Raw genomic sequence first — 10660 nt, forward strand, 5'->3', positions numbered from 1 at the left:
TACAGGCGGGTCACTCTAACCTGGGAAAGAGCTGGACTCTACAAAGAGAAATGGGGACCCACGGCTGTTCTGTGAGAACCATTTCCTGACACAAAAGTACACAAACTGAATCGTAAAGTCCCAAGGGCAGGCCTGGGGCTGGGCAGGCCCAAATGGGTTTCAGGGTCCACAGGAGGAAGTAGGGATTGGGCCAAGAGAACTGGTGCAGCCTGATGGCCCACCCCCTAAATATCCCTGAGCAAGTCCCAGCAAGAGCAGCAGCTGCCCGTGGATGGCTCCCATTCTGGCCTCATGGCATAGACTGGGGAAGCACCCAGGTCAGAGCAGCAGATGAACTGCCTCAGCCGCTAACTCAGAGACGACACTGAGTGACTCATTTAACTTCCCTCCATCTCGGTTTTACTATCTCTAGAGCAAAGAGCTTGACCGAATTTCTCTAGAAGGCAGGGTGGCATAAAAGACCAGTGTGGGACCTGGGATGGGCCTGCTGGGACTAGACTCCTGGCTCCACCTCACCTTAGCTGCGCGACCTCAGCAGAGTGACCACTCTGACCCCACTGCTTCCCTCTGTGAACGCAGGTAACAGACTGCGGCACCTGGAGGTGTTGCTAAGCTCAAAAGTCCTAACAGCCCAGAGCGCCCAGTCCTGTAGGTGGCACATGGTGGGCACTCATTCAAGCCTCCCTCCCGCTCCCTCGGCTCTGTCATCTTCGGTGGTCTGTGGTCTGCACAGGCAGTCGGAGCAGGCACACAGGTTGTGACCCCAGGCCTGGAGAGGGCCCGGGCCCGGTTGCACACTCACACTGTCCCCGGGTGCTGGCTGGGACCCTGCACAGAGGGCAGACTTTCCAGCCAGATAAAGAGACAGATTTAGGGAGGTCAAAAGAGAGAAGCCTGGCTTAGGCGCCAGAAATGACTCTGAGCGCTCCCTTGGCTCTACAGCCTCTTCAAATGCTCTCGACCCAGACTGGCCCGGAAGATCTGGAGCCAGGAGCGCTGCCAGCATGCTGCCTGGCCCACCTCCCCCCAGAGCCCTCCTGGCCCGAAGCGCACAGCACCCCGGCTGGAATGTTCTAAGAGGCCCAATCCCAAGGCCTTCTTCCTGTCCCTCTAGCCACAGCTGTGCCCCACCTATCCCACCTCAAACAGTGGCATCGCTTCCAGCCCCAAGCCCAGCTCCCTTGCCAGAACACTGCCAGTTCTCCCTGGGCCCTGCTCCCGTGCCCTCAGCAACCCTCACAGGCCTAGTCCTCCAGCTGAGGGCCCCCAATGTCCTGCCCCCCAGTTCTCACCAATCAGCCATCCTTCTTGAGCCTACGAATCTGTATAAGACGTTGTTCTGATCCCTCTTGAGGTTGCTCACTATGGAGAACCCACTCCTTCTCCGGCCTTCAAGGCCCCCTGTGATGGGGGGCTCCAGTGATTTACTGCCACTTCTGCCCTCCCATCTTCTCTGCTCCATCCCACCTAAGCTGGACTGAGGGCAAGAACTGTCGTGTTTCCTGTCCCCCATTTCACCTTGGTCCCTAGCCAGGGGCTGTCTACCTCCCAGACTCCACTCTCTCCCACCAAAGACCCAATCTGGAAGAGCCTTCCTGCAGTAATCACGCCCTTGACACCCTGGGGCACTACGTGTGTGTTTGTTCTTCAATCTCTCCCAGGCCCGGCAAGGCCACCCAGTGCTTGCTGAATGACTGAACAAACAACGGAAAAAGCAGGCACACCACTGGGGGGAGGGGTAGCACAATGGGAGTGTTTTTTAAAATGAAGAGTTATGCTCAGGTAAAAACAGAGGGGGGGTGGGGAGGGAGACTGGGTCACAAAGACCCAGCCTGAGAAGACAGGGTTGCCAAAGATGGAAGGAGGAGCTGAACAGAGGAAATGCCCAGATCAGAAACTGCAGAATAACCACAAACCTTGCCCTCTGAAACAGAAACCAGCATGCTTTTCCGGTGCAGAGCTGCTGTCACCCCGCTCCCACACCTCTCACACAGGCAAAGGACCTCACACACACAATGCATACAGGCCGACAAGGCCTGTGTGGTCCACAGCCTGGGCCCTTCCGCGCAGCTGCCCACCAGTCATCAGAGGTAGTTAGTCCACGATGTGGCTACCGCCCGGCAAGCAACTGCAGGGTCAGTCTGAAGCCTGCTGCCAGGCCACCTGCAGCACCCCACACGTGTGCTGCGTATGCACACACACGTACACACAACACCCACTGCCAGTGGGTCCTAGGTGCCCTGCGGCCTGCCCCGTGCTCCTGAGTACATTTCCAGTGAGACCATGCCGGAAGCAAGAGGCTCCCACCCAAAACAGGGACCAGGTAGGCACACAACAGCTCCGGGCCAGGAGCCCAAGTCTCCCAGGCTCCTGCTGGCCACACAAGGCCCCTTGTACTTCTCCCCACTGGAGGTGTCAGCCTGGCCCTCAGGCCCTCCAAGTCCATCAAGCCAACCGCAGGCTGGAAGGACAAGACACCAGGGTGAGAGGCGCTACCAGGTTCTTAAAAGCTGCATCCTGTGGGACCTCCCACCTCAGCCCCACCCTCCCGCCTCCCAGAATAAATACAGCAGGGTCCTCTTCCTGAGAGGCAGGACCGGTTGCCCAGGGACTGCCATCAAGGGAAGGAGACCCCCTGGGACAGGCACGGCCTCTGCCCTGCAGGGTCTGGGTCAGACCTGAAGGAAGGGCAGGAAGAGAGACCCTCTCAGGACTTGGGAGCTTGGGGGAGGGAGGAAAACTGCTTAGAGGAGCAGGTAACCCACGACCCAGCACTCATTCCCACATAGAACCACGGAGAATAACATTCAAGGGACATGGGGAAAAGTAAAGCCAGCGGTACTGGGAGGTCCTGGCTAGGCTGGAGATGGGGAAGTGAGATGGGGGAACTCTCTGAGGACAAGGGCAGGATCCCACAACCAGGGGCCTGCAGCCAGGCTGGGCTGATGTGTAGCAGAAGGCAGTAGGGCTTTCGTTTATGACAAAGGCCCACCCCCAAGCTCACCCAAACCCTAGAGGGCCTGGGGGGGTCCATCGACACAACCCAGCCAGCTCAGCCCATTAGGAGCCATGGAGGGCTCATTCCTCTAAGGACCAGGTCCCCAAGGCCCACGCAGAGGCCCCCAGGAACAGCATGGGTATTACCATTCCAAGCAAGGCCATGGCAGACAGTGACAAGCCTGGGCGGTGAGGGGGACTCAGTCCCTGGCATTTAATCGCCCACAAACTCTCATGAAGAAATAGACTAGCCCTCCCCAAGAGGCTCTGGGCTAATGAGGGACCACTGCACCTGGACCAGGGACTGGCCTCACATGCCAGCCCTAAGGGCTGAGGACCTTCTCACAGGCCAGGCTGCCTCCTCCCACTCCTTCAGGAAGCCTGCCCTGACCATTCCCTTCCTGAAGGCTGTCCAGGCCCAGCAGAGGAGAACCACACAGATCTTAAATTCTAGCTGTGAGGTCCTGGGCAGTCCCGCTCTTTTTAAAAAAAATTTATTTATTTTTGGCTGCGTTGGGTCTTCATTGCTGCATGCGGGCTTTCTTCTAGTTGCAGCAAGCGGGGGCTGCTCTTCGTTGTGGTGCGCAGGCTTCTCATTGTGGTGGCCTCTCTTGTGGAGCACAGGCTGTAGGCGCACAGGCTTCAGTAGTTGTGGCACGTGGGCTCATTAGTTGTGGCACACAGGCTTAGTTGCTCCGCGGCATGTGGGATCCTCCAGACCAGGGCTCAAACCCGTGTCCCCTGCATTGGCAGGCGGATTCTTAACTACTGCCGTCACCAGGGAAGCCCAGTCCCACACTCTTTTGGCCTCAGTTTCCCCATCAGTAAACTGGGGATTCCTCCTACCTCACTGGGTTGCATAAGGGCCCTGCCAGGAGCCGCCAGTCCCAGTGAAGTCTGAAGCCCCCTGCCTGTGTGCCTAGTGCCATTGACGTCGGGCCTACGTGAGCCAGCAGCAGGGGAGACAACAGTGGCCACTGCCAGGGCTTTGCCGGGGACAAACCCAAACCTAGGCGAGGTAAAGCTGGCCCACAGCTGCCTTGGCCAAAGGAAAAGAACCCAAGTAGCCATTTCCCCAGCTCCAAAAAGGGTCTCACAGGGATGGGGCACCATGGGGGAAGAGTGGGACTCATGGAGCCTCCGAGTTCACATCAGTGCACATGGACATGACATGCTCTAAGCCAGAGGCTGCTTCCTGAGCCTCAGCACCGGGCCTGTTGCAGTCACAGCATCTCACCTACGTACTAGCCAACACGTGCCGGCACTACACATACCCCGACCTTGCATAGGGTGGGGCACCAGAAGAGAACGCTAACAGATCTGAAATCACAAACACCACGTTTCAAATCCTGTTTCCAAGGATACAGCTTGGGCCTCGGGCAAGTCTCTCAGCTCTTAGGTAGCCTGTGGATAAAGTGAAGGCCTTAGTGGGGGTGGGCCTGCCATAAACCCTTCACATGCAGACAGAGAACTACACAGAGAGTCAGCAAAGTGATTCTGCTAGAAAGAGACAAGAGGACATACTGAAAATTAAACCCCCTAATGATGAAGATACGGGCAAGAAAACCACCACCACCACCACACACAAAAAAAGGAAATGGCACATTATCACAAATTTCTGGACATGAAACATGCATTCGCCAAAATATTCCTCTTAAGAGAGTCTTCCCTTTAAGTGCATAAATTAATTGGTGGAAACTGCAATACAAACTAACCGTATATGGACTCCCCTGGTGGTGCAGTGGTTAAGAATCCGCCTGCCAGTGCAGGGGACATGGGTTCGATCCCTGGTCCGGGAAGATCCCACATGCCGCGGAGCAACTACGCCCGTGCGCCACAACTACTGAGCCTGCGCTCTAGAGCCCGCGAGCCACAATTACTGAGCCCGCATGCCACAACTACTGAAGACCGCACGCAGCAACGAAGACCCAACGCAGCCAAAAATTAACTAAAAAAAAAAGAAACTAACAGCATAAAAATGCATGTAAATACTTTTTACAACTTAAAATAGCTGTAAGTCATGATAAATACGAACGTTTTTTTAAAAACATCTAGAAAGCTTGAAAGAGGTAAGTGAATGTTATCTGGACAGGTCCCTTCCCCTGACAGTGGGCTGTGGACGTCCAGCCCTGCAGCGTGTCCTGGAGGAAGGTGGGCAAAGCCCAGCACTCCTCAAAAGGGCCCAAGTCCAGTCAGAGCCATGAGATCCAGAGACCCCAGCCCCACATCCGCTCCCAGCGCTCCTCCTACCTCTGAGCCTCTGCATGTGCCAGGCCCACCTTCTCACTTAAGTTTCCATCAGGCCTGGTCCAGTGGCATACTTGGTGCTTCCGCATTCTGGTCACACCGTCTGCTGCCTCCTTGGTGTCAAGGCCACTGACCTGTGAGTTCCACAAGGAAGAAACCACATCTGCCTCCTCTCCACTCCCCTAACCCAGGTCCCTGGGGAGGCTTCAAAATGCTTACAGAGTGCTTAGAAGCAGGAATGAACACACGAGAGTTAGACTCCAGAGCTAATTATCTAAGAGGCCACAGATGCTCAAAGATGGTATCAGGGATGACTTCCTGGAAGAGGTGGTGCCGTGGGGCAACAAAGGCTGAGGAGCTCCAACAAAGATGCAAATGCAGTGGTCAGTGGGGTGACCATGTGGAGACAAGAAAGAAGGACCAGACCGGGGGGGGGGGGGGGGGGGGGGGGCGGGCCGGGCCGGGCACGGCCCCTGGGGGCCAGAGTAATCTGAAAACACTGGGAGGTTCCTGTACACAGGTTCCTGTAGCCGGTGGGAACCATGCGAAGCTAATGGTGCTTTGGGGAAAACAAAAGAGAAAAGGCAGGGGTCTCTGAGCACCACGCCCTGCTTGGCTCTAAGCCAAGGCCACCAGGAGATTCAAAAGAGCAGGTCCCAGGGGTCGGGAGAGTTGTACAGATCTTCCCAGAAACGATCTCTCATCAACCACATCTTCTCCACATACAGCCTGGGCCAAACAGATGGGTCATTCCCAGTCCCCATCCCGCAAGTCAGCCACCGCCTGTACCACCCTCCAAAGAAACTACACATCAGGGCAGGAGAGAGCACAAATGGAGCTGAACTTTCTCCCCCAGAGGATGCTGAGATGGAGAAAGGAAGCCACAAAGGGAAGCGCACTGCCAACCAGCTGATTCCCAGCCCTGCACCTCTGCTGCCCTACACAGGGAGCCAGAGGCCTCTGTACCTCAGGGTGCCTGGATCGGCCAGGAACATACAGCTTTGACAGAGTCTCACAGCTTGGAAGGAGAAGGATGGAGGTGGCCAAAAAGGAGACAAGACGGAACCTGGGCACAGGTGGGAAAGGAGTCTGATGCAGCAGGAGCCAGGGCCTGGGATGGCCAGCAGCTTCCATGCCAGCCACCTACTGCTCAAGGACTAGGAAGAGTGGGAGTCCCCCCGACCCCCGCCCAACAGAAACAGTCCGGAGCAGCTCCCAGGGAGAAAGGTGAGAGCGGAGGGGTGGGGAGCTCTCAGCCTCCATTTTACAAAGGATGGATCCCGACTCAGAGACCCAGGGTCACAGGGTCATGCAGCAAAGGGAAGGTGAGGCTGGGGTTTATCTCCTTCCCATATCCTGTGCAGCAGCACCTTCAAACCAGACCAGCAGGGGCGAGAGGACTAAATCCCTTCCCAGATGCAACAGGGAAGCCCTAGCCAAACTCTGGAGTACAGGGCACACCCAGGGCAGAGCTCAGCATCTGTTCCCGGTTGGGGTTTCGTCCATCATCGTTCCCCAAACACCTGACCGAGAAGAGCAGCCGGACCCTCTCCCACCTTGATAAACCGGAAAAGGCCATTCGGACAGCTGGATGGGGATCTGTGGGATCCTCCTACACGGAACCCTGCACTCCTACATACTAACTGCTTCAGGTCACAGCTGTAAAGGATCCTCGCCAGTTCATGAATCATTTGGAGTCTAGATTCTAGGTGAACCTCCTCTGTGGAGCAATGAGGAAATGGAGGCTCCCAAGGGTCTTGTCACAGTCACGTGGTAGTTCATGTAGAACTGGGACCCTCTGCAGTGGCCCCCACAGCAGCACCCACCCTGAACTTGGGTTTGCAGAGAAAAAGCAGGGCAGCCCAACAAGCCTTCACACCATTCAGGCAGGCAGCCCTCTTCCCTAAGATGCAAAATTAATCCCATCCATTTCAGAGGTGGGAACAGCATGCCCTGGCCCCAAAGGAAGGAAGGGCAAGGAGGCCCCACCCAAGGAACTCAAAGCTGGGAGAGAGATGAGCAGTTATCTACTGGGCTTGTTCTTTCATTCCATCACCGGGATCAAACTTTCAAACGTCTGTCTACTCCACTTCAGGCCCTGGGGTGGGTCCTGGATAAACAGAGATCAGTAAGGCATTGGAGTTCCTGCCCGTGAGAAAGCCAGAAAGCCCCTGCCCAGTGGAGGAAACAGATGGGGAAGCAGATAACTATGAGGTCCTGCAAAGAGGAGAACAACAGGGAGGTGTCTGTGGCACCGAGAGCCAGAGAAAGTGAGGAGCTGGACTTGGGAAGTCTCGGACCACTCTGTCCACAGAAGGCAGGTCTGGAGGACTGGCCTGCCCAGGTCTGCCAGTGGGGATCACAGAAGCCAAGGAATCGATGCAGCAGTCTGGGCGTTTGGGGAAAAGGGCATTCAGAGTTTCATGGATGAGAGGGGAGGGAAGGTGGGCCTCCGCTGGCCATCAACACCACAGTGGGGGCAGGTGTAGCAGGGGGCTTGCCCCAGCTTCTCTGCCCGAGCCCACATGACCCCCCAGGCAGTCCCTTGCAGGCTGACCTCTGCCCCCTCTGCAGGCTGGTGCTGCCCGAGTTCTTTGTAGATGGCCTGTGTCTGCCAGGCCCCCAGCTACAGGGAAGAGGATGAGGGCCCAGCAGGGCTGGTTATCGGAGTGTCCAGGATCTCAAAAGGCCCAATGAAACGCTCCTCATGGTACATTCAGGCCACCTGGAGAACCAGAGTACTGAGCATAAGTCACTTTTCTAGCCTCCTCTTTCCTGACCCTTAGAGCAATCAACACCGTTGTCCACACCCTCCCTCCTGCTGGAAGTTCTGCCCTTGACTTCTCCTCACAACCTCTCCTGATTTCCTGCTTCTTCTTGGGCTCCAGGTCTATCCCCACCTATCCCCACGCTGGCCTTCGTCAAGGCCCATGCCAAGAGCCTCTCCTCTCCCGATGCTCTACCTGCTCCCCAGTCAGTGTCATGCAGGCAATTCACAAACACAGCTCTAGCCTACTCCTTGACTATAAGCTTCAGACCCTTCAAACCAACTGTCTACTTGCCGTCTCCACCTGTTCGCCTCAAAGTCAACCCCTCACCAAAACGAGGCCTCTTGCCACACCTCTTGGGTCCGCTAACAGCATCACCTCCAAAGAGGTGCATAAACTAGACTCTTTAGAATCATGCTTTACATCTTTTCTCTCACCCCCTCCAATCTAATCCTTGAACAAGTCCTACTGGCTTTTCTAATATCATTCACAACCACATTTACCTAGTACCTAGATGAGTGGGAACGCTGTGTATTTTAAGGCTATTTGACTGACTGTCTTCTCCACTGGAGCATAAGCTCCTTGAGGGCATGAACCATGCCTGTTGGTGTCAATGCCCCAGTGCCTAGCAGGAAATGGACTGTGTTAGGAGAAAAAAGAAAAAATCTGGGGCCCTCCCCTGAAAGGAAATGATAGGGCCCTCCGGCTGGGGGCTGAGTGATAGGGGCTGAAGTTGGGGTACAGGTGGGAGGGGGATGGCAGAGACCTTCCCCTGTGGAGCTCGCTGACCTCCATGCTGTCTCACCACCCCGGCCCTGGCTCCCCGCCTCTTTGGTTTCTGTTACTGTCACCATGGGCCCTTCCCTCTCTGGGGGACATGTGGGGCCAGCCCTCAAACCCCCAACAGAGTCAACTCTGATTAGGTTGGAGACGTTCTAAACAATGACAAGGGTCAGTAAGTCACAGGCCTGCTCATTCAGACGCCCTCTCCTGTACACCCACCTGCTCTCCGGGTTTAGAGCTGCTTGGCCCAGCCTCTCCTCAGCGGGCCACTCCCTTTGGGCAACACCAGCCCAAGCCAAGCCACTCTCCTGTCCTCCTTTTGCTTCCCGGGGAGCCAAGGCCCCAGTATGTGACCTACTCTCTGACCTCACTCCGAGGTGATAGGGAACACCCACTCCCTGCCTGCCCAGGAAGCCCAGCTCAGATTCTTCAAAATCACCTCCTCTATTGAGAGGAGTGGCTACCTTGGGACTTGCCCTTCCTGATTTTAATTCCCTGGTTCCACCCTCTTAAGACAGCTCCTGGCCTCACCTCCTGTAACACAGACAGCTGCCTGCTAGCCTCCCACCCCTGCCTGCAGAGCCTCACCCTTCCAGTGTGGGCCAGTTCTCAGGCCAGGGACCAGGACACCCTCGAGGAACAGTCTAGGCATCAGGTGTTCTCACTGGAGGGGACTCTCTCTGCATTTTACTGCTGGCCTCAAGAGGCTCTGAGTAATCCCTGACAAAGTGATATATACTATGTTTTTTCTAACCTCCTTGCTGGATATGCTAAGAGCTCCCAAGAAAGGCCAGCCCCAGTTAGGAACTGACAGGCGAACACAGGCACATTATACTCAATTACTGTGTTAGGGTCAGAACAGGAGAGCTACCGGAGGACAAACAGGGGGAAGTGGTCTGCAGAGCCTCAGAGAGGGACTTGTCACCCCCCGCCCCTGTCGCTACCCAACTTCCCAGCTGACCTCCTACCCTCAAGTAGGCGCCTTTGGGACCTGTGGCCAACCCCTCCCCTCCTTCCTAGGGTCAGTCACTCCATGAACTCGGGCCCACACTCTCTGGGCCTGAGGCTGAAGTCACACAATCCCATGGGGTTTGCATTCACCCACGACACACCCACAGCTACACAGCCAGAATCCCAGTATGGTCAATGCCCTACCCCTGCAAGGGAAAGGCCAGGCCAAGGACACTGGGACCTGGGGGAGCCCCTCAAACAACCACTTCCCTCAGGACATTTCAGCTCAGCCATGTCCCCAGGTGTCCAAGAAAACAGGAAGCCAACCCCAATGTGCATGGCCCACCCCCGATGAGTTAGAATTAGGTCTCACACAAACAAGCGGTCCAACTCTCCGTGGCCCAATGCCTTACCAGTCTGGTCAGATGTCTGCCACCAGGGCCTGGAGCTTTGGTCAGACCGTCCACTCCTCACCGGGCCCATGCCTTGATCCTCTAGCCAACGCCAGCCTGCTAGCCAGCAGGGGGAGCGACCCACAGTGGCAGGCTGATCCTCTCTGGAGCCCCGCGCTCAGCCAACAGCACTTTAGGCACAACTGTCTCCTGCCGGCCCTGGGCTTTGACGGTTTCCTGCACGTTCCAGATCACAAGCTTCCCAGGATCAAGGACTGGGTCACCTCCTTTTCTTGCTTCCTAACTCCAGGCTGCTTTGTGCCAGGCCTGGCTCAGCAAGGGAGATGCCAGTCTCCTGCAGGAGAAAGCCCTGCCCCATTTATTCTGCATCCTGAGTCTTGCTGAAGCCAGGGCCACCGGCCAACACCGGGAAGGGCCCAGAAGGAAGCAGCAGAGCCTATACACAAAGACTACATGTGGGCTATAAAAAGGAGCCCTCCCTGCTTCCCCCAGGATGGGCTT

General features: G+C 56.2%; 1 protein-coding gene across 2 annotated transcripts in view; it reads right to left on the bottom strand.

The window, feature by feature from the left end:
• Positions 1-10660, bottom strand: part of PLCG1 (phospholipase C gamma 1) — a 34891-nt gene that overhangs the window by 15831 nt on the left and 8400 nt on the right. The window lies entirely within an intron of this gene.

The sequence above is a fragment of the Eschrichtius robustus genome, chromosome 16 (genome assembly GCF_028021215.1).
Source record: "Eschrichtius robustus isolate mEscRob2 chromosome 16, mEscRob2.pri, whole genome shotgun sequence".
Lineage (NCBI taxonomy): Eukaryota > Metazoa > Chordata > Mammalia > Artiodactyla > Eschrichtiidae > Eschrichtius > Eschrichtius robustus.